A 24,591-nucleotide genomic window follows, 5' to 3' on the forward strand; every position below is an offset into this window, starting at 1 on the left:
ATTATTGAAAACATAAAAAACAACAGATGCTGGTGAGGATTCAGAGAAAAGGGAACTCTAATAACATGTCGGTGGAAATCCAAATTAGTAACTGCTATGGAAAAATAGTACGAAGATTGCTCAGTAAACTAAAACTACCATACAACCCAACCGTATGAATACTGGGAATCTATCCAAAAGAAAAGAAATCAGCATATCAAAGGGATACCTGAATTCACATGTTTATCACAACTATTCACAACAGCCAAGATATGGAATCAACCTAAGTGCTCACCAATGGATGAGTGGATAAAGAAAATGTGATATATATATTATATATACACACAATGAAATAATATTCAGCCATAAAAAAGAATGAAATCATGTCATTTGAAGCAACATGGATGGAACTGCAGGGCATTATGTGAAGCAAAAAAAGCCCAGCACAGAAAGACAAATACCACATGTTCTCATTCACATGTGGAAGCTAAAAAACTTGATCTCAGCTGGATGCAGTGGCTCATGCCTGTAATCCTAGCACTTTGGGAGGCCAACGCAGGTGGATCACAAAGTGAGGAGTTCAAGACCAGCCTGTCCAAAATGGTGAAACCCTGTCTCTACTAAAAATATGAAAATTAGCCGGGCACAGTGGCAGGAGACTGTAATCCCAGCTACTCAGGGGAGTGAGGCAGGAGAATTGCTTGAACCAGGACAGCAGAGGTTGCATTGAGCCAAGATCAACCCACTGCACTCTAGCCTGGGTGACAGTGAGACTCTGTCTCAAAAACAAACAAACAAACAAACAAACTTGATCTCATGGACATAAAGAATAGATCAACAGACAAGAGACTCGGAAGGGTGGTTCAAGGGGAAAGGACAGGAGAGGTTGGTTATGGGTATAAACACATAATTAGATAGAATAAACAAGGTCTAATATTTGATAGCAGACCAGAGTGACTATGCTTTGTAACAATATTATGTATATTTCAGAGTAACTAGAAGAGAGACTTGAAATGATACCACATAAATATAAGCACTCATGATGAAAGAGACTCAGTCGTTACACATGCTATGCATGCAGCAAACTCCCACATGAATATATAAAATGCAACAATTAAAGAGAAAGAAACAAATATCCACTTCTAAGATATATCAAGTGTCCCATTTAAATGAGTAGCTTTCACTTAAAGTCAATAATATATCTTATAAATAAAATTCAAGAATTATTCTACCCTGAAATACAGTCATGGGTATGAACAATAAATACTGATTTTCAGCACAGTTTAAATAATAGGAATGGGATGTCTCATAGGAAAGTATTACAGTATAAAATACTTTGTAACATGTCATTGGCTAAAATCTATGAGTTACTGAAGTTTTTCACAATCAGTACTTACTATTATCCCTGACCTCAGGATCTATAAATTGTCCAGTGAGCTATATGAACTGAGATTCTTTGCTAAGTGTTAAGAAAACATATCCCGGCCAGGCATGGTGGCTTATGCCTGTAATCCCAGCACTCTGGGAGGCCAAGGCAGACAGATCACGAGGTCAAGAGGTCAAGACCATCCTGGCCAACATGGTGAAACCCCGTCTCTAATAAAAATACAAAAATTAGCTGAGTGTGGTGGCACGTGTCTGTAGTCCCAGCTACTCGGGAGGCTGAAGTAGGAGAATCGCTTAAACCCAGGAGGCGGAGGTTGCAGTGAGCCGAGGTCATTCCACTGCACTTCAGCCTAGCAAAAGAGCGAGACTCCATCTCAAAAAAAAAAAAAAGAAAGAAAACACATCCCTTCAACAATGGCATGATCTGTCTATTTTAAAAGAGAAGAAAGGACTTCTTGAATGGCTTTGACAAAAGTGCTGAAAGTGACATGAACAATAAGATTCAGAGTGAGGTGGTCTCAGACAGAGATGAGGAACTTGTTGGGAACTAGAGTAAAGGTGTCTGTTGCTATGTTTTAGCAAACAGACTGGCAATAGGTTGCCCCTGCCCTAGAGATCTGTGGAACTTTGAACTTGAGAGAGATGATTTAGGGTATCTGGCGGAAGAAATTTCTAAGCACCAATGCATTCAAGAGGTGACTTAGGTACTGTCAAAGGCATTCGGTTTTGTAACGGAAGCAAACATAAAATTTCACAAAATGTGCAGCCTGACAATGTCATAAAAAAGAAAATTCCATTTTCTGAGAAGAAATCCAAGCCGGCTGCAGAAATTTACATAAGTAACAAGGGGCCAAACGTTACTCCCCAAGACAATGGAAAAAATGTCTCTAAGGAATGTCAGCTGTCTTCACAGCAGCCCCTCCTACCACAGGCCTGAAAACCTAGGAGGAAAAAGTGGTTCCAGGGGCCAGGCCCAGGGTCCCTGTGCTATGTGTAGCCTACGGACTTAGTGCCCTATATTCCAGCCACTCCAGCCATGGCTGAAAGGGGCCAATGTAGAGTTTAGGTCATGGCTCCAGAGAGCTGCGAGCCTTGGTAGCTTCCATGTGGTGTTAAGCCTGCCAGTGCACAGAAGTCAAGAACTGGGGTTTGGGAACCTCTGCCTAGATTTTAGAAGATGTTTGGAAACACCTGGATGCCCAGGCAAAAGTTTGCTGCAGGGGTGGGACTCTCATGGAGAACCTCTGCAGAAGGGAAATGTGAGTCTGGAGCCCCCACACAGAGTCCCTCCTAAGGGGCACAGCCTAGTGTAGTTGTGAAAAAATGGACACCATCCTCCAGACCCCAGAATGGTAGGTCCACTGACAGCTTGCACTGTTCACCTAGAAAAGCTGCAGACACTTGATGCCAGCCCGTGAAGGCAGCCAGGAGGGGTGCTGTACCCTACAAAACAGGAGTGGAGCTGCCCAAGACCATGGGAACCTACCTCTTGCATCAGCGTGACTTGGAAATGAGACATGGGGTCAGAGCTTTAAGATTTGACTGCCCTGCTGAATTTTGGACTTGCATGTGGCCTGTAGCCCTTTTGTTTTGGCCAATTTCTCCCATTTGGAATGGCTGTATTTACCCAATGCCTGCACCCCCATTGTATCTAGTAAGTAACTAACTTGCTTTTGATTTTACAGGCTCACAGATGGAAGAGACTTGCCTTGTCTTGGATGAGACATTGGGCTATGAACTTTTGAATTAACGCTGAAATGAGTTGAGATTTTGGGGGACTGTTGGGAAGGCATGATTGGTTTTGAAATGTGAGGACATGAGATTTGGGAGGGGCCAGGGGTGGAATAATATGGTTTCACTGTGTCCCCACCCAAATCTCATCTTGAATTCCCACATGTTGTGAGAGTTCCCCAGTGGGAGGTGACTGAATTATGGGGGTGGATCTCTCCAGTGCTGTTCTTGTGATAGTGAATGAGTCTCACAAGATCTGATGGCTGTAAGAATGAAAGTTGCCCTGCACAAACTCTCTCTTTGCCTGCTGCCATCCATGTAAGATATGACTTGCTCCTCCTTGCCTTCCACCATGATTGTGAGATCTTCCCCTGCCATGTGAACTGTAAGTCCAATTAAACCTCTTTCTTTTATAAATTGCCCAGTCTCAGGTATGCCTTTATCAGGAGCATAAAAATGGATTAATACGCACTTTATACACAAATCAGGTCAAGATAGATCAAAGACTTAAATCTAAGACCTGAACATAAAAATTCTGTAAGATAACATTGGAAAACCCCTTCTAGACATTGGCTTAAGCAAAGTCTTCATGACCAAGAACTCAAAATCAAATGCAACAAAAACAAAGATAAACAGATGGGACTTAATTAAACTAAAAAGCTTCTGCAAGCAAAAGAAATAATCAGCAGAGTAAACAGACAACCCACAAAATGGGAGAAAATATTAGCACACTATACATCTGACAAAGGACTAATATCCAGAATCTACAAGGAAATCAAATCAGCAATATAAAAATAAATAATTCCATCAAAAAGTGGGCTAAGGACATGAATAAGTAATTCTCAAAAGAACATATATAAATGGCCAACAAGCATATGAAAAAATGCTCAACATTACTAATTATCAGGGAAATGCAAATCAAAACCACAGTGTGATACCACCTTACTCCTGTGAGAATGGTCATAATTTAAAAATTAAAAAATAATAGATATTAGCATGGACATGGTGAAAAGGGAACACTTTTACCTTGCTGGTGGGAATGTAAGCTAGTACAACAACTGTGGAAAACAATGTGGAGATTCCTTAAATAACTAAAAGTAGATCTACCATTTGATCCAGCAATCCCACTACTGGGTATCTACCCAGAGGAAAAGAAGTCATTACATGAAAAAGACACTTGCACACACATGTTTACAGCAGCACAATTTGCAATTGCAAAAATATGGAACCAGCCCAAATGCCCAACAATAATGAGTGGATAAAGAAAATGTGATATACAAACACACACACACACACACACACACACACACACACACACACACCACCTTATTTAATCAGCCATAAAAACCAATGAAATAATGGCATTCACAGCAACCTAGATGGAATTGGAGACCATTACTCTAAGCAAAGTAACTCAGGAATGGAAAAACCAAACATTGTATGTTCTTACTTATAAGTAGGAGCTAAGGTATGAGGACTCAGAGGCATAAGAATGATACAATGGATTGTGGGGACTTAAGGGGAAGGGCAGAAGGCAGGTGTGAGATAAAAGACCACATATTGTATACAGTGTATATTGGTTGGATGATGGTGCACCAAAATCTCAGAAATCACAGCTAAGGAACTCATCCATGTAAGCAAACACCACCTCTTCCTGAAAAACCTACTCAAAATTTTAAAAAATTTTAAGTACATACTATCTGAAAAAAAAAGGCATAATTCCATTGAGATCTTTTACTTAAATGTAAAAGTCAGAAAATAAAAACCTGTTAGGTTTTCTTCTACCAGCAATAATATTTTCTAAACATACCTATTCATAATCTAACAAGATGTTAAGGGGCATTTTTGCACTTTTTCCAGAATCAGTAACTAGGGCCCACAGCTGACAGCAAGAGGCAATAAAGCCTAAATCTGAGGGAGAACACCAACAATTAGGTTCAGATATTCAGATAACCTCCCCCAAGGTTTGCCAAGAAGTAACAAACTCACTGGTGCATTCAACCAACTCTCCCAAAGAGAGAAGCAAGGGAGAGCTTGGGAGTCTGGTACTATAAAGGGTCATTCATTAAGCTGGCACTTCAAGAGACTTGGTCATACATATTGAGAGGTGAAGATATTTGCAAGAAGGCCACACTGGCAACTTGGTCCAAAGTTGGCTGCTTGCTAAGCTGCAGAAACTGAAAGCACCTGAACACAGAAATATATGAAGCTAATTATCTGGAGATTTCTGAAAGCAAAGCCTATCCTAGAAGTCAGAGCACACGGCAGGAACTGCACACGGCAGGAACTGACCATGGACGGGATGTCATCCTGTCACAGAGCACACTAAAACACACACACACACCCATAAACACTCAGACGGGGACCATGTTGACACGCTAATTCACCCAGTGTACACATCTTTGGGATAGGGCAAGAAACTGAAGCACCAGGAGAAAACCCATGCAGACATGGGGAGAATATGCAAATTCCACAGAGATAGTGGCACCAGTTAGGAACTGGGGTTTTTGGTTTTTTGTTTTTTTTTTTTTTTGGTCATCAATGTTATAACAAAACAACATTATATGAGGACCTGTTGTAATTCCCTAAATTTTATCCTGGCCTAGACTGTTTAATAACAAAATATATGTGTGTGTATGTGCATGTGCACACACATATATGCACATTCACATTGGAAAGTTGTGGGTTATATCCTTGCTGTCATTAATAGATGCCAAAGGAAAGTCTCACATAGAACGTTTGTGGAAAAAATACTCGCTTTATACCCTAATAGGTTGGGCCTGTTCAATAAATTGGTTACAATAATAATTACCAGAGCTCTTCTTAAAAATATAGATTCTACCAGGCACAGTGGCTCATGCCTGTAATCTCAGCTACTAAACTCAGCTACTCTGGAGGCTGAGGTATGAGGATCGCTTGAGCCCAGGAGTTCAAGGGCTGCAGAGAGCTATGACTGTACCACTGAACTTTAGCCTGGACAACAGAGACCCTGTCTGACATGACATGACATGACATGACATGACATGACATGACATAACGAAATACAGACTCCTAGCCCTCCTCTATGGATTCTGATTTTCCAGGTCTGGGGTGAAATTCAGGAATCTGTTGGCTTTCTTTGTTTTTGTTTGTTTACAAACTTTCTCAGGGATTCATATTATCACACATATTCCTAAGACCAAGCACAGAGCCTGTCATATGGCACATACCCTACTAATGTTTGTTGACTGGTTTAACTAATGTTCTCAGACCCCTGGATGACCACGTATAATAGAAACTTAACTGCCATAAAATCTTACAGAGTATTAGAACTTTAAAATAATAATATGCAATTAGATTCCTTTTTCTCCTCTTGAAGTTTTCCTTTATGGGCCACTTATCTGTGCATATATTAACCGGACAAATAAGACATGAGATTAGACATAAACATAAACCATATTTATATGAGAGAAATACTGATGTGATACAAGCTGCTACATTTTATATGAGTATATAAAAGAAAAAAATGCAAAGATGAAATAGATTTATAACTAGGCAACATTCTTTAAACAGTAAACTTTGTATTTTTTAATCAATCTCCAACAACAAAATAACTTTAAAGTTGAAAAATGTTCCACAAAAAAAAATCCATTATTAAATTGGAAGAACATTACTTTATTGGCATAAGTCAATGAAGTATAGAAAACCTATCTTGGGAGGGAAAAATATTACATAAGAAATTCAGTTGCTTTTCGTATCTAAAATTAACAACTGAAGTTTTTTCCTTTGCACTGTTCTAATCATTTTAAAAACAAAATATTCTTATAAACATGATACCACCATATATACTAAAATTAAAACTGATAAATGCTTATAAATATATAGATGAACTTTAAATTCTTTAAACTGAAATAAATGGTTTCCCCCAACTCATTCCCTGGAGAAAAAGAAAAAGGAAAAAAAAAAAAAAAAAAACTTTGTTTTCTAGAATGTGGCAGAAACTATTCTTCAGCTAACCCAACAATCAGCCCCAAGCTCTTGGTTTGCCAGTTCAATTACAGATCTCAAAGGAGCTAAATGCTAGGTTTCTGAGCCTCTATTCCAACTATGGGTGATCTAATAGCAGAGAATTGAAGGGGAGAAAAAACGTTTTTTCCTCAACCCTTATAAGTATGTACTTAACACAGACTTCTATAAGAGAAGGCAGATTAACAAGAGAAAAACAGATATGTTTATTAATGTGTGCAGTGTATATATCACACAGGAAAAGCTCTCAGTGAACAGTAACTCAAGGCAGTAGTTTATGAGTGTGGCTTATACAGTATACCAACAAAGAACAATAAATTTTGAGAAGTGACAAGGCAAAGGAAAGCAGTCCCAGACTTCCAGAGGTGGGAAACCATTGAAAGGTAAGTATATGGAAGGCTCTAATGGAGTAAAGTCAGCTTGCAGATTCCTCTGGCGCCGTCTCTGAGATGATAAAGGCTTTTTCCAGTAAAGGAGAATTTACATCCTGTCTATAGGGGGAAAAGGGAGGAGGGAGGACAGCAAGACCTTTTTTCTCTTTAAATCTGTGTCCTGCTTTTAGGCAAAGAGATCTACTGCATCTTAACTGTCTTTAGCTCAAGAATCCTTTCTATTTTGGGGAGGCATATTCTGGTTTCCTACAGTAATAAACTATAAACCCTCACAGGATACTATAATTGCCTGCCTACTTGCATGTACCCCTTATTACAGGGTAAGCTCCCTTAAGTTAGGGATAGTTTATTTCCTAACTCTCTGAAGGAACTATCAAACGCTCTGAGAATAATCAAACACATGCATCAGTTTAATTTGGTTTAGAGAGACATCTTCCCTGGAGTTTCCAATTTCCTGCTCCATTCTGTACGAGTCATCTCTAGGCCTGCTACTCAGCTGTCATCTCGGACTTTTGTTCACCACCATCTTGGAAATTTCCCCTTTCTCTCCAGTGTTACATTCCCCATTTTCCTAGATTTCATGCCTTCTTTCACATACTTCAGGAGCTTCCTGTGGGGAGATATGTAGGAGATACATTTTTTGGTAACTGGCATGTTAAAAAAAATATGTTTAGGCTATCCTCATAATTGATTGACTATTTGATTGGAATTAGAAATCTATGTTTGTCATAATTTTTCCTCAAAACTTTGAAGGTATTGCTTCCTTGTCTACTAGCTTCCAGTGTTACTTTTAAGACTGATACTCCACTAATCCCTATTCCTTTCTTTGTGACTTGTTTTTACTCTCTGGCACTCTGAAATGTCTTCATAACAGGTCTTTTTTCTCCCTCATTAATGGTGCTGAGCACTTTCAATTTAGAAACAGATGTCCTTCAGTTCTGGAAATTTTTCTTACATTTTTTCACTGATAATTATTTCCTTTCCATTTTCTTTGGTCTGTCTCTCTGAAAGTCTTTTTAGAAAGGAAGTGGGCCTCCTGACTAGATTTTCTATTGTCTTTAATATTTCTGTAATATTTTTACATCTCTTTGGCTTTTATATTCTGGGAGATTTCTTCAACCTTATCTTCCCATCCAACTTTTTAAAATTTTCTTCTATCATATTCTGTGAACTCTTTTTCCCTAAATATCTCCCTTTTGCAATCTCTTATTCTTGTTTCATATAGCAATATATTCTCTGATCTCACGGAGATAATTATGTCAGATACTATGTTCAGTAATTTGCATTCACCATATTTAATCATCACAACCAACCTATGAGTAGATATCATTATCCCTGCAAGAATGCCTAACGGACATCTCAAACTCCATATACATAGGGCTGAACTCCTGATGTTCCCCCTAAAATCTGCTCTGTCCAGTGTTCCTCTTGACAGTTGATAACAGTCGCATCCATTCAATTCCTGAGCCAAAAACATAGGCTCCTTTTTGTTTCACATAACATATTCAAATCATCAGGAAACCCTGTTGTCTCAATCTCAAAAATATATACAAAATTCAATCATTCCTCACCATTTTCATTGATACTACTTGTTATCACCACCTTTGATATGGTTTGAATATTCTCCCACAGAAATCTCCTGTTGAATATTAATCCCCAACGTGGGAAATGGGACCTAGTGCAAGGTATTTGGGTCACAGGGGCAGATCCCTCATGGCTTGGTGCTGTGTTCATGCTACTGAGTGAGTTCTCAAGAGATCTGGTGGTTCAAAAGTGTTGGGGACTTCACCTTCTACTCTCTCTTGCACTTGTCATGTGATGGGCCTGCTCCTGCTTCCCTGTCCACTGTAAGTAAAAGCTCCCCTGAGGCCTCTGCAGACGTTGAGCAGATGCTAGCACCATGATTCCTAGATAGCCTGCAGAGTCATGAGTCAATTAAATCTCTTTTCTTTATAACTTACCCAGTTTCAGGTATTCCTTTACAGCAAAGCAAGAATGGCCTAACAAAATCTGTTACCTAGGTTACTAGGAAAATCTCCTAATGATTCTCCCTTCTCTCATACTTAACGCCCCTAGAGTCTATTCTCAATTCAGCAATACCAGAGCAAGCCTTTTAAAACCTGATTCAAGTCTTTGCTCAAATGTCACTGGCTCAATGATGCCAACCCTGAGTACCCTAATTCTGTACCTGCTTTCTTCCCTATTCAGTATCTCTCTTACCCTGCTCTACATTTTCTCTGCTTATAGCAATTATTATTTTTAACATGCAATTACTTTTTATTGCCTCCTCCCTTCCCTACCATTAGAATGGAAACTGCACAAAGAAAGAGGTTGTCATTATTTTATTCACTGGAATGCCCCAACACATAGAAGAGTGGCTAATAATATTTGTTGAATGAATTAATAATAACTACTTTATACTTGAGGGAAGTAAGGCCTAGAGAGATTAACTTGTCTAAGGTCACACATCTAAAACATGAAAAATTTGGGTAGAACCCAGGTTGGCCTGGTACCAAAATGCACTCATTTAACTTAGAGTGCCTCTTATCCATGTCTGTGGCTAAAATGAATAAAGCCTCCATAGACTTCCAAGCCCAAGCTTTGAGGTGGGTTCTTAAGTTTCTAATAAAAAATATATTCCTGACAGGCACTGTGGCTCACATCTGCAATCCCAGCACTTTGGAAGGCCAAGGCAAGGAGGATCACTTGAGGCCACGAGTTCGAGACCAGCCTGGGCAACATGGTGAAACCCTATCTCTATAAAAAATACAAAAATTAGCCAGGCGCAGTAGCATGCACCTGTAGTCCCAGCTACTCAGGAGGCTGAAGTGGGAGGATCACTTAAGCCCAGGAGATTGAGGCTGCAGTGAACCATGAGCACCACTGTACTCCAACCTGGGCGACAAAGTGAGACCAGTATCAAAAAAAAAAAAAAAATCATTTGTGTAAATTTAAAGGGAAAGTGTTAATGTAAATGCATGAGGCAGTAAAATATGATGGCATTTAACTCAACACAAAATGCGGCAGATGGAAATTTCTAGCAAGCTTGGAAATTTCTTTAAGGCTTCAACTACCCATATGGGAACCAGATGGCCAGAGAAACGTCTATTTAAAGATCTCTGACCCCCTAATAGAGTACGTACTGCTTCCTCCCACTTTTACTTAGCAAGACATGCCTTTGTGGTACATGATATATTATCTTATTCAGGATCTTCCAATCTTTCTTCAGAAGATTTACTTTAAACACATGCTATTGTGTATTTTAACTGGACTATTGAAAAGTTTTTGGCTACTTCCTCTACTCCTACTTAAACATTTAGATTACATATTCTCCCTAAATAAGAGCTAGGGAGGAAAAAAACTTTAAGCTCCAAAAAGAAATAATTTTTTTGTGCTGGCAGGCTTAGAAAGTAAGGACAGAGACTATTTACATGTTGTAACTTTAGACAATACCAACCAAGAAGATCCAACCCTTGTGTATGCAATTTGATATACCATCTTATAAATCCAACTCTTATATACGATTGACATATTTTTGCCCCCAAAGTCAAGAGGAAAGCTGGGGCAAGGCCTTTTAAGTATCTTTAAAGGGCAGTAGGTCTAAAAGGCAGGATTAAAGCTGCAGGCAAACAAGATCCTCTTGCTATCTTCCTTCACACTCAATACTTAACCCAACATCATTTCCCTCCAGCAAAGATGATAAAAGCCAATAAGGCTACAGGAATCCATTCTGAAAAAATGGTCAGCTATTGCTGGTACTTTTGAGAAAAGAAAAGGACTATTCTGAAATAACTCATTCAAGCCCTTTCCTTTCAAGATCCAATTTATTCATTCACCAATTCAAATCTGTCCTAAAAAGCTTACTCAGGTATTACAGTAAACAGTTGTTTCTGACTGACTGACACCTAATTCCCCCCCATCTTCTGATAAACATACCCAATTTCTTTTTTAAAACATAATTTCAACTTTTGTTCTAGATTTGGGGGTGCATACACACAGGTTTGTTACAAGGGTACATTGCATGATGCTGAGGTTTAGAATATGAAGGATACCCTCATGCAGATAGTGAGCATGGTACCCAGTAGTCAGTTTTGCAACCCTTGCCCACTCTCTAACTTCCCTCTTTAGAGGTCCCCAGTGTCTACTGTTCCCATCTTTATGTCCATGAATACTGAATGTTTAGCTCTCACTTGGAAGTGAGAATTTGATGCAGTATTCGATATACCCTATTCCTTTTGGAGAACTATTCTTCGACACTCTCAGACCATGTGTTTTGGGAGGGGTGGCATTCCCGACAAAAAGAGCACTTGTTTACAATATGACAGCTGAAACAAGAAGGTAGAGTATCACCTTATTCAGCCTCAGATGGGAACATGCACATTGGTGACTCAGTTTTTTCCTGCTCTGCACATGTCTGCAAATGACCATGAAAGCACCAAGATCATTAATTTGGATGTTACAAATAAACCCTGACAAGGAGGCAAATATACAGACACCAAGTCTACAAGAAATGAGGATCAACTGTATATGTATAACTGCAGAATACATGAGAGTCTTCCTCTCTAACCTCAGTGCAGTGAAAGGCTTTCCAACTATGACTCAAAATCTAGACATAATAAAAGAAAATATAAATATATTTTACTACACGAAAATTTACGCATAGCAAAAAAGTCCAAAAAGTCAAAAGAAAACATTTGCAAAATATATTACAGGTAAAGGGTCAATATGACTAATAAAATTTTAAAACATTCATTGATGATTATTACCTAAATAAATATTTTTAGAAGTTGCAAAATGATGGTCTTCTATCATTGCTTCCAAATTTATTAGTTAGAATTTTTCTGTAAAGAGTTACTACTTGATTTTCCTGAAATACGGTTAACACAGAAGATGGGATAAATGCTTCTTTCCTTTAAATTGCCAATTTCAGACTAAGAAATCAGTGCCAGGGTTTCTTCAATGGTTTCCAGTGAGGTGTTGAGTATTTTTTTCATCGATATATATCATTTTTATGTATTAAATGTGTTTTAACTAATTGTGTCTTTTTTTTTTCCTTAAAACTTAAATTTTCTCATCCTTGGCTAAAAGGAACCACTCATATTTTCCTCTTCTGGATATTTCATGCAGTGGAATCATACACAGAAATTGTTTTAGGATGAGTAACCTGGCAGCAGTGAGCAACATGTACTGATAGAACAAAGCCAAGAAGAAAAGAGAGATGGTTAGCTAATTATAATAGGCTACGTTAGAGATGCACAAGCTTTTTATTCTCTACACCATGTATTAGTTTTCTATGTCTGCCATAATAAAGTACCACAAACTAGGTGGTTTAAAATAATAGGAATATATCCTCTGACAGTTCTGCATGGTAGAAGTCTGAAATCAAAGTATTGGCAGGGCCATGCTTCCTCTGAAGGCTCTAGAAAAGAATACTTCTTTGCCTTTTCCTACCATATGGTGGTTCCTGGCAATCCTTGGCCTTCTCTAGCTTGTAGCTACATCACTCCAATCTCTACCTCTGTCTTACATGGCATTCTTCCCTATGTGTCTCTTCTGGGTCTCTATATCCAAATCTCCTTCTCTCTCTTATTAAGACACAAGTCATTGGAATTAGGGCTGTGATGGTTAATATTGTCAACTTGATTGGATTGAAGGATGCAAAGTATTCTTCCTGGGTGTGTCTTTGAGGGTGTTGCAAAGGAGATTAACATTTGAGTTAGCTGGGCATGGTGGCTCATGCCTGTAATCCCAATAATTTGGGAGGCTGAGGAGGGCAGATCACCTGAGATCAGGAATTCAAGACCAGCCTGGCCAACATAGTGAAATCCCATCTCTACTAAAAATACAAAAATTAGCTGAGCATGGTGGTGGGCGCCTGTCATCCCAGCTACTTGGGAGGCTGAGGCAGGAGAATCGCTTGAACCTGGAAAGCAGAGGTTGCAGTGAGCCGAGATTGCACCACTGCACTCCAGGCTGGGCAACATAGCCAGACTCCAACTCAAAAAAAAAAAAAAAATTGGAGTCAGTGGCCGGGAAGAGAAAGACCCACCCTCAATCTGGGTGAGTACTATTTAATCAGCTACCAGTATGGCTAGAATAAAGCAGGCAGAAGCAAGCAGAATGTACAGTCTTGCTGAGTCTTCCAGTCTTCATCTTTCTCCCATGCTGGATGCTTCCTGCCCTCGAACATCAGACTCCAAGTTCAGCTTTTGGATTCTTGGACTCACACCAGTTATTTTCCAGGGGCTCTCAGGCCTTCAGCCACAGACTGAAGTTTGTAAGCTTCCCTACTGACATGGTTTGGCTGTGTCCCCACCAAAATATCATCTTGAATTATAACTTTCACAATTCCCATGTGTCATGGGAGAAACCCAGTGGGAGGTGACTGAATTATGGGAGTGGGTCTTTACTGCACTGTTCCTGTGATAGTGAATGAGTCTCAAGAGATCTGATGGTTTTAAAAACAGGAGTTTCCATGAACAAGCTCTCTTCTCTTGTCTGCCACCATGTGAGACATGCCTTTCACCTTCTGCCATGATTGTGAGGTCTCCCCAGTCACGTGAAACTGTAAATCCAATAAAACTCTTTCTATTGTGAGAGGAGACAAAAGAAAAAAGAATGGAAAAGAATGGAGCATATCAGCCAAGCATGGTGGCTCATGCCTATAATCCCAGCATTTTGGCAGGCCGAGGCAGGTGGATCACGAGATCAAGAGATTGCGGCCATCCTGGCCAACACGGTGAAACCCCGTCTCTACTAAAAATACAAAAATTAGCTGGGTGTGGTGGCACATGCCTGTAGTCCCAGCTATTTGGGAGGCTGAGGCAGGAGAATCGCTTGAACCTGGGAGGCAGAGGTTGCAGTGAGCCAGGATTGGGCCACTGCACTCCAGCCTGGCAACAGAGCAAGACTCTGTCTAAAAAGAAAAAAAAAAAGAATGAAGCATACCTACAAGTTCTAATAAAAAAAAGCCTCAAAAGGGCAAATCTAAGAGTTATTGGCCTTAAAGAAGAGGTAGAGAGAGGGATAGAAAGTTTATTCAAAGGGATAATAACAAGCCGGGTGCAGTGGCTCACACCTGTAATCCCAGCAGTTTGGGAGGCCAAGGTAGGCGGATCACCTGAGGTCAGGAGTTTGAGACCAGCCTGGTCAACATAGTAAAACCCCCATCTCTACTAAATAATACAAAAATTAGCTAGGCGTGGTGGCAGGCGCCTGTAATCCCAGCTATTCAGGAGACTGAGGCAGAATAATCACTTGAACCCGGGAGGTGGAGATTACAGTGAGTCAAGATTGTGCCATTGCACTCCAGCCTGGACAACAAGAGTGAAACTGTATCTCAAAAAAAAAAAAAAACAAAGAAAAAGAAAAAAGAAATAACAGAGAACAAACCTAAAGAAAGACATCAATATTCAAATAAGAAATTTATAGAACACCAAGCAGATTTAACCCAAAAAATACCTTAAGGGATTTAATGATCAAATTCCCAAAGGTCAAGGATAAAGAAAAGATCTTAAAAGCAACAAGAGAAAAGAAACAAATAACATAAAATAAAGCTCCAATATCTCTGGCAGTAGACTTCTCAGTGGAAATCTCACAGGCCAGGAAAGATTGGCATGACATATTTAAAGTGCTCTTGGAAAAAACACTTTTACCATAGAACAGACTATCTAGTGAAAATATCCTTCAAATATGTAGGAGAAATAAAGACTTTCTCAGACAAATAAAAGCTGAGATATTTCATCAATACCAAACCTGTCCTATATGAAATGCTAAATGGAATTATTTAACCTGAAAGAAAAGTACAGTAATGAGCAATAGAAAATAATCTGAAAGTACAAAATTCACTGGTAATAGTAAGTACACAGAGTATTGTATCACTGTAATTGTGGTATATAAACTACTCAGATCTTATGCAGAAAGATGAAAACATGAACTGATCAGAAATAATAACTACAACAAATTTTCAACGTAGAGTTTAGTATAATAAGATAAACACAACAAAAAGTTTAAAAAGCAGGGAGATGAAAAAGTATACAGCTGTATTAGTTTTATTTTTGCTTATTTGTTTATACACTCAGTATTAAGTTATCCATTTAAAATAACGAGTTATAAATACTATTTGCAAGTCTTACGGTAATCTCAAATCTTAAAACATAGACAAAGAGTAAAAAGCATGAAATTATAACATACCTCACCTTCACTAAAAGAAAGAAAGGAGAACACCAGAAGACAGATAACAAAATGGCAAAACTAAGTCCTTACTTGTCCATAATAATATTGAATGCAAATGAACTAAACTCTCCAATGAATCTATTCAACATAAATTGGCTGAATAGATTTTAAAAAAGGAACCCCAATGACCTGTTGCCTACAAGAAATATACTTCACCTATAAAAGCATATATAGACTAAAAATACATGGATGGAAAAGATATTTCATGCAAATGAAAAGCAAAACAGAGCAAGAGTCATTATACTTGCATCAGTGAAAAAAAAAAAAAGATTTTAAGAGAAAAACTATAAGAAGAGACAAAGAAGGTCATCATATAAAAGTGTCAATTCAGCAAGAGGCTATAACAATTATAAATATATATGCACTCAACACTGGAATATTCAGATATATAAAGCAAATATCATTAGAGCAAAAGAAATGGACCACAATACAATAATGGCTGGAGACTTCAACACTCTACTTTCAACATTGCACAGACCATCCAGACAGAAAATCAACAAAGAAACATCAGATTTAATTTGTACAACAGACCAAATGAACCTAATATTTACAGAACATTTCATCCAGCAGCTGAAGAATACTCATTCTTTTCCTCAGCACGTGGATCATTCTCAAGGACATAGACCACAAAACAAGTATCATATCATAGACCACAAAACAAGTCTCAAAACATATCAAAAAATTAAAATAATATCACGTATCTTCTCTGACCACAATGGGTAAAACTAGAAATGAAAAACAAGAGAAATTTTGGAAACCATACAAACACACAGAAATTAAACAACATGCTCATAAATGATCAGTGGGTCAATGAAGTGATTACAAAAGAAACAGAAAATTTTCTTGAAACAAATGATAATGGACACACAACATACCAAAGCCTATCAGATACAGAGAATGCAGTACTAAGAGGGAAGTTTAGAGCAATTAAGTGCTTACATCAAAAGAAAATATTCACATAAACAACCTAGTATTGCACCTTAAAGAAGCTAGAGCAAACCAAACCTAAAGTTAGAATAGAAATAATAACTATCAGAGCAGAAATAAGTAAAATTGAAATAAAAATACAAAAGATCAAAGAAATGAAAAGTTGACTTTCTGAAAAGATAAACAAATTGACAAACTTTAAGCAAGACCAAGAAAAAAAGACAGAGGACCCAAAGAAGTAAAATCAGAAATGAAAAAGAAGAATTACAACTAGTAACACAGAAATGCAAAGACTCATTAGAGGCCACTATAAGCGACTACCTGGCAGTAAATAAAACCTAGAAGAAATAGACAGAATTCAACAATATTTTTAAAAGATCATTCATCAGGACAAAGCGGGACTTATCCCTGGGATGCAAGCATGGATCAATGTATACAAGTCACTGAATGTGATACATCACATCAACAGAAGGACAAAAACCATATGATCAATTCGAGTGATGCTGAAAAAACGTTTGACAAAAATCCAACATCCCTTCCTGATAAAACCTCTCAAAAACTGGGTGTAGAAGAAACATACCTCAACATAATAGAAGTTCTGTATGTCAGAACCATAGCTAGTATCATACTGAATGAGGAAAAACTGAAAGCCTTTCCTACGAGACCAGAAATACAACAAGGATGCCCACTTTCATCACTGTTATTCAAATAATACTGGAAGTACGAGCTAGAGCAATTAGAAAGGAGAAAGAAATAAAGGGCATCCAAATTGGAAAGGAATAAGTCAAATTATCCTTGTTTGCAAATGATATGATCTTATATTTGGAAAATCCTAAAGACTCCACCAAAAAAAACTTATTAGAACTGACAAACAAATTTAGTAAAGTTGCAGGATACAAAATCAACCTATGAAATCAGTAGTATTTCTATACATCAACAGCAAACAATCTGAAAAAGAAATCAATAAGGTAATTCCATTTACAAAAGTTACAAATAAAATTAAATACCTAGAAATCAACTTAATCAGAGAATTGAAAGATCTCTACAATGAAAACTATAAGACATTGGTGAAAGAAACTGAAGAGGACACACACAAAAATAGAAAGATATTCCATGTTCATGAATTCAAAGAATCAATACTGTTAAAATGTCCGTACTACTCAAAGCAATCTACAGAGTCAATGCAATCTCTATTAAAATACCAATAACATTCTTCACAGCAATAGAAAAAACAATCGTAAAAGTTACACAGAACCATAAAAGACCCAGAATAGCCAAAGCTATCCTGAGCAAAAAGAACAAAACTGGAAGAATCACATTACCTGACTTCAAATTCTACTACAGAGCTATCGTAACCAAAGCGACAGGGTACTGGCATATAAATAGACACAAAGATCAGTGGAACAAAATAGGTAACTCAGAGACAAATTCATACTTCTACAGTGAGCTCATTTTTGATAAAGGTGACAAGAACATACATTGTTGAAATGGCAGCCTCTCCAATAAACAGTGCGGGGGAAACCAAATATCCATATTTAAATTAGCATGACTATGAAGAATAGTTTGGAGTTTCCTCAAAACACTAAAAATAGAGCTACCATATGATTTAGCAATTCCACTGCTAGGTATACACCCAAAAGAAAGAAAATCAGTATATTGAAGAGATATTTGCACTCTCATGTTTACTGCAGCACTAGTCACAATAGCCAAGATTTGGAAGCAACCTAAGTATCCGTCAACAGAAAAATGGATAAAGAAATGTATACTCAATGGAATATATTCATCCATAAAAAAAAAAATGAGAACTTGTCATTTGCAACATGGATGGAACTGAAGGTCACTGTGTCATGTAAAATAAGTCAGACACAGAAAGACAAACTTCACACATTCTCATGTATTTATGGGAACTAAAAATTAAAACACTTGGCTGGGCACAGTGGCTCATGCCTGTAATCCTAACACTTTGTGGGGGTGAGGTGGGTGGGTCACTTGAGGTGAGGAGTTTGAGACCAGCCTGGCCAACATGGTGAAACCCCATCTTTACTAAAAATACAAAAATTAGCTGAGCATGGTGGTATACACCTATAATCCCAGCTAGTTTGGAGGCTGAGGCAAGAGAGTCACTTGAACCTGGGAGGTGGAGGTTGCTGTGAGCCAAGATCATGCCACTGCACTCTAGCCTGAGCAAAAGAGCAAGACTCCATCTCAAAAAGAAAAAAAAAAATTGAACTCATGGAGAGAGAGAGTAGAATGATGGTTACCAGAGGCTCAGAAGAGTAGTGGAGATTGGGACAGAGAAGTGGGGACAGTTAATGGGTGCATAAAAACAGAATTCATGAATTTTATAGCACAACAGGTGACCATAGTCAATAATTTAAAAATAATAATTTTAAGTACTTTAAAAATAACTAAAAGAGTATAACTGAATGTGATTATTACATACTGTATACCTGTACCAAAATATCCCATATACCCCATAAATATACACATCTACTATGTATTTACAAAAATTAAAAATAAAATTTAAATACTAATTTTAACTGATTAATTGAAGACATTATTAAGCAAAACTGGTATGTGGCAGTGAAGAATGCGTTGATTACTAATTTGGTATGGTACCACTCTTTTTTTTTTTTTTTTTTTGAGACAGAGTTTCGCTCTTGTTACCCAGGCTGGAGTGCAATGGCACGATCTTGGCTCACCGCAACCTCCGCCTCCTGGGTTCAGGCAATTCTCCTGCCTCAGCCGGGACTACAGGCACGCGCCACCATGCCCAGCTAATTTTTTGTATTTTTAGTAGAGACGGGGTTTCACCATGTTGACCAGGATGGTCTCGATCTCTTGACCTCGTGATCCACCCGCTACAGCCTCCCAAAGTGCTGGGATTACAGGCGTGAGCCACCGCGCCCGGCTGGTACCACTCTTAATTTGAGCTAAGACACTACAAGTTTTATCCATCACTATTTTCTTCACATTCAGTGCAAATGTCAACACAATGAAAAAGGTAAATTACATCTTAATCTAACTATGAAAATAGTTTTGACTTTGCAGATCCCTGATAGAGTCCCAGAGATACCCAGCAGTCCCAAGATCACATTTTGAAGATCACTGCCCTAGATATCTCAGCTTTGATGAATCACCCATGACCTTAAACTATAAGTCAAAATCTCTTTATACTTTGACAAAGCACCATTAGATGATTCATAGGTCCACCAAAGGTTGATAATCACTGGCCTAAATGATACAGTGATAGGTAAAACTAGGGTGACAGCAGTGGGAATATATAGTGGGGGATAATTACCAAGAAACTGTATTCAGTAAGAACTAAAAGGCATTGCAGATTGATAAAATGTAAGAATATGAAGAAAATTAAAGAGTCAAAAATGTAAATCTTGATTACTGAAAAACTTACGTTACCATTAAAAGATTAAGAAGTCAGGAGGGGTCCAGCCTCTGCCAGAAGGAAACTTAGCAGCCAGCGCCTCAGTAGAGACCTAAGGGCGCTGAATGAGTGGGAAAGGGAAATGCCGACCAATTGCAACGCGGCGGGCTGTGCCACTACCTACAACAAGCACATTAACATCAGCTTCCACAGGTTTCCTTTGGATCCTAAAAGAAGAAAAGAATGGGTTTGCCTGGTTAGGCGCAAAAATTTTGTGCCAGGAAAACACACTTTTCTTTGTTCAAAGCACTTTGAAGCCTCCTGTTTTGACCTAACAGGACAAACTCGACGACTTAAAATGGATGCTGTTCCAACCATTTTTGATTTTTGTACCCATATAAAGTCTATGAAACTCAAGTCAAGGAATCTTTTGAAGAAAAACAACAGTTGTTCTCCAGCTGGACCATCTAATTTAAAATCAAACATTAGTAGTCAGCAAGTACTACTTGAACACGGTTATGCCTTTAGGAATCCTATGGAGGCAAAAAAGAGGATAATTAAACTGGAAAAAGAAATAGCGAGCTTAAGAAGAAAAATGAAAACCTGCCTACAAAAGGAACGCAGAGCTACTCGAAGATGGATCAAAGCCACGTGTTTGGTAAAGAATTTAGAAGCAAACAATGTATTACCTAAAGGTACATCAGAACACATTTTACCAACTGCCTTAAGAAGTCTTCCTTTGGAAGATTTTAAGCTCCTTGAACAAGATCAGCAAGATAAAACACTGCCAAGTATAAATCTAAAACAGACCAAGAGTACCTTCATTTAAGTTTAGTTTGCACAGAGCTTGATAGCTATCCTTCATTTTCTTCAGAGGTAAATTATGGCACTTATGCCAAAATACATTATTTAATAAAGTTTTACTTGAAGTAACATCACTATGTAATTTGTGAAGACTTGATGACAAAAGAACAAAAACTTTTTATGAAAATTTTATTTGAAAATGAATGGAAGTGCCTTACATTGGAATTATGTACTTAAAAATTTTCCTAGGAAAGTGTTTGTTTGAAAGGTGTTTTTTGTTTTTGTCTTTTTAAACTACTGTTAAAAAACAGCTTATGATAAGTAATATGTTTAACTTATATTAGAAAAGAATTTTTTCCTGTACCAAAGTTGGCATATTGCATTCTAAATAAGATGCGAAATAGGAGTTAACCAACATTTAACATGACCTTAAAATTGCTGGGGTTGGTATTAATTAAATTATAACAGGCACTGTGATTTGAAAAATTTATAGAAAAGAAAAGGTACTGGCTCGCGCCTGTAATCCCAGCACTTTGGGAGGCCAAGGCAGGAGGATCACGAGGTCAAGAGATCGAGACTATTCTGGCCAACATGGTTAAACCCGGTCTCTACTAAAAATACAAAAAATTAGCTGGGCGTGGTGGCGCACACCTGTAGTCCCAGCTACTCAGGAGGGTGAGGCAGGAGAATTGCTTGAACCCGGGAGACGGAGGTTGCAGTGAGCCGAGGTCGCGCCACTGCACTCCAGCCTGGCGCCTGGTGACGGAGTCAGACTCTGTCTCAATGAAAAGAAAAGATACAGGGCAAGTTTTTAAATTTAAACTTTCTGTATTTTTTTTAACCAGTAAAAGTGAGATTATGATGGCCTCTCTCATAAGAATATTCGATTTCAAAATAGGTTGTAAAATATTTTGAAAATATTTGAATGTGAGGTACCATTGAGTCATCCAAACTAGGTAAAGCCTCAAGTACTTCAAATTAGTAAAATCTAGTAGGTGATTATATTCACCTAAGAAAACATATAAAATAATTTAGAGTTCAGGACCTAGCTTTTATCTTAAACAAATAGATAAATGTATACTACTCTTTTTCTCATAATAAAAATCTTACATTTCCATTCAAAATTGGTGCTCCCATATTTGTTGATAACCAAAACTCCTACGCTTTTCTTTTTCTTTTTAACTACTTTCCAAATACATACTATACCTCAAAAATAGCAAGCATATCAATATCGTGGGCTTTTTCTTTCCTCTTCATAAACCCACAGTAAAATTTAATCACGGGAAACTACTTATATCTTCACAATTTGTATTAATAACCTAAAATGTTATCACTTTATCTTAGACATCAGCTTGCTTTTTATCTCCTTTATTAGTGAGTGAAATAGAGCAACCAGCATGCCTGTGTTCCCAGCTACTTGGGAAGCTAAAGTGGGAAGATCACTTGAGCCTAGGAGGTTGAGGCTGTAGTGAGCTGTGATTGCACCACTGTACTCCAGCCTGGGCGATGGAGTGAGACCCCTGTTTCTAAAACAACAACAACAAAAAAAAACAAATAGAGCAACCATAGTGCATAAGGGAAATGTTCCCTATAGAAATATGTGTATGTCTGTGATAGTGGTATGCAAATGCTAATTATTTTACCAAATAAAAGTACCAGAACTATTCTTATTATTGCCACTCGAACAACTAAAGGGTTTGCTTTATTTCACTAATGTTTAAAAGGAACCCTTTGCTTCAAACAGCTTTATTGAAATCATGTAAAAATTTGTTAATATATAATCAAGTTATTTAACTCAACTTATTTAATTCAAGCTTGTGATATACTAACATATGAAGGTAGCATATACCAAGTCATAAATTGTTGTAAATCTTCCCTGTAAAGTAAGAGCTACTTTATGATTTTTTAAAAAAACTTTTTTTGCCAGCCATTAACAATTGCATTTGCTTGGATCCTAGCAACAATTCTTTTACAGTATTAGCACTCTTTTTCACTAAGGAATGCCTCCCAACGAAATGCAAAGGTAGGAAAAAGTCTCTTATAATTCCCAGAGGTATTTAAAACAGGTATTTATGAAAATCTTTTTGTGGATGTTATAAATCTTGCTAGTTATTTTATCTTAAGTATTGGATGTAGTTCCTTGGAATTGTTATTATATATTTATTTTTTTCTAGTATAGTTTCAAATAACTTTTCACCAGCATATTATTTACTGACCATATCTACTTTATAACTCAAAATAAGTTGGACAAATAATCTTCTGAATAAAAACTATTTTTTCCAAATATAACCACTCTCATGTGGTTCACCCTTCACCCCTGCTACAGAACACTTATTTATGTAGCCCAGTACCCATCTACAATAATATCTTGATATTTTGACAAATTTTTTAAATCATAAAAATAAAATATTGTAAAATACAACAACCTTTTGACAAGGTTACTTCATCTTCATTCATTATTATGTGACAGTATTAAATAAACTACTACTCAGTAATTGTAAACTATTCTGTGTTTTATCTGTCATTTTCATGTTACTGTCCTGATAACTTGCTCCAAACTCTTCCCATCAAATTGTTTTATTACCATACATTTGTCTATCTTAAAACTAGCTTCATTCACAGAGAATAACCTAAAAGAAGTCTATTAAAAATGCTGTTTTCAGTTTGATAGATTTTTTTTTATCACTCTGACCATAAAACTAACTGAAATTATAATAGTTTTTTTCCTCTGCTAGTCACAACACAGATCTTCTGTTCATTTGTTCTCTGTCTACGGGGCACCAACCTCTACAAAGAACCAGCCAATGGCTAGGTACTTGATATAAAAAGGAATATGACATAATTTTCTGCCCTCAAGTTGCTCTGTCTCCTGAGAGAAACAAGTAATATTTATTATATAATATGTTAAATGCCATAAAAGAAATAAAGTCCTTTGATAAATGCTGTTGAATTGGAATTCAATAAAAACTGTAAACTGTAGACCTTTTTATAATCAAATGCTTTTGTTTTGAAACAAAACAGATTCCTCCTTATATTGACTTAGCAAAGGAGGTACAAGGACATTAGCATTTGACCTGAAGTATGATTTTTTATTGAATGAGCTGTAAGACATTTTTACTGTTTAAAATGAACACTGAACAAATTTGTTATTAATGGTATCTTTGTTAAAAGTAAAACATAGCTCTAAATAAAATACTATATCAAAACCCAAAAAAAAAAAAAAAAAAAAGTAAGGAGGAGCTGAAAAACCTAGAGAAGTAGGAGAAAAGATAAATTATTTTTTCCTGATCCTCCTAGTTAGAATTAATACCTTCTTCCTCTGTGTTCTCACTAAATTGTTTGCATCTCTACTTTTACATTTTAATTCATTTAAAATTTTTAATCCACTTTTCACTCTATTACAGTGAGCTGTTTCTCTCCCAATCAGTAGAATCTGAAGTCCTCAAGGGGATGAATGAGCTTTGTGAACACCAGCCGTGGGTTCCTATAATTATAAAATTTTCTGCATGTTACATAATCTCTCTAGCCTCAATGTTATCACGTCTAAAATAAGGATTACAGATATATTTTCACAGTATCTAGCATAATGCCTAGTGCACAGTAAAAACTCAAAGAATAACAATAAAAAAAAATCAATCAGCATAGCTACATTTCCTTTAAAAGACTGCTTTTAAAGCTAAGACCTTTCTGAGTGAATACAGACCTTTGGTAATTCTCACTATAAAGCATACCACAGAGAGATCACTCTCA

At 37.3% G+C, this 24,591-nt stretch overlaps 1 protein-coding gene and 1 pseudogene across 7 annotated transcripts in view; one reads left to right on the forward strand and one right to left on the reverse strand.

The window, feature by feature from the left end:
* Positions 1–24,591, reverse strand: part of RAD51B (RAD51 paralog B) — a 670,105-nt gene that overhangs the window by 569,856 nt on the left and 75,658 nt on the right. The window lies entirely within an intron of this gene.
* On the forward strand, positions 19,991–21,108 carry LOC116528663 (annotated as a pseudogene). Its single transcript, XR_004259133.1, has one exon. The product of XR_004259133.1 is annotated as a THAP domain-containing protein 2 pseudogene (transcript).

This window comes from Sapajus apella, unplaced genomic scaffold, assembly GCF_009761245.1.
Source record: "Sapajus apella isolate SASKATOON/1434 unplaced genomic scaffold, GSC_monkey_1.0 scaffold59, whole genome shotgun sequence".
Classification (NCBI taxonomy): domain Eukaryota; kingdom Metazoa; phylum Chordata; class Mammalia; order Primates; family Cebidae; genus Sapajus; species Sapajus apella.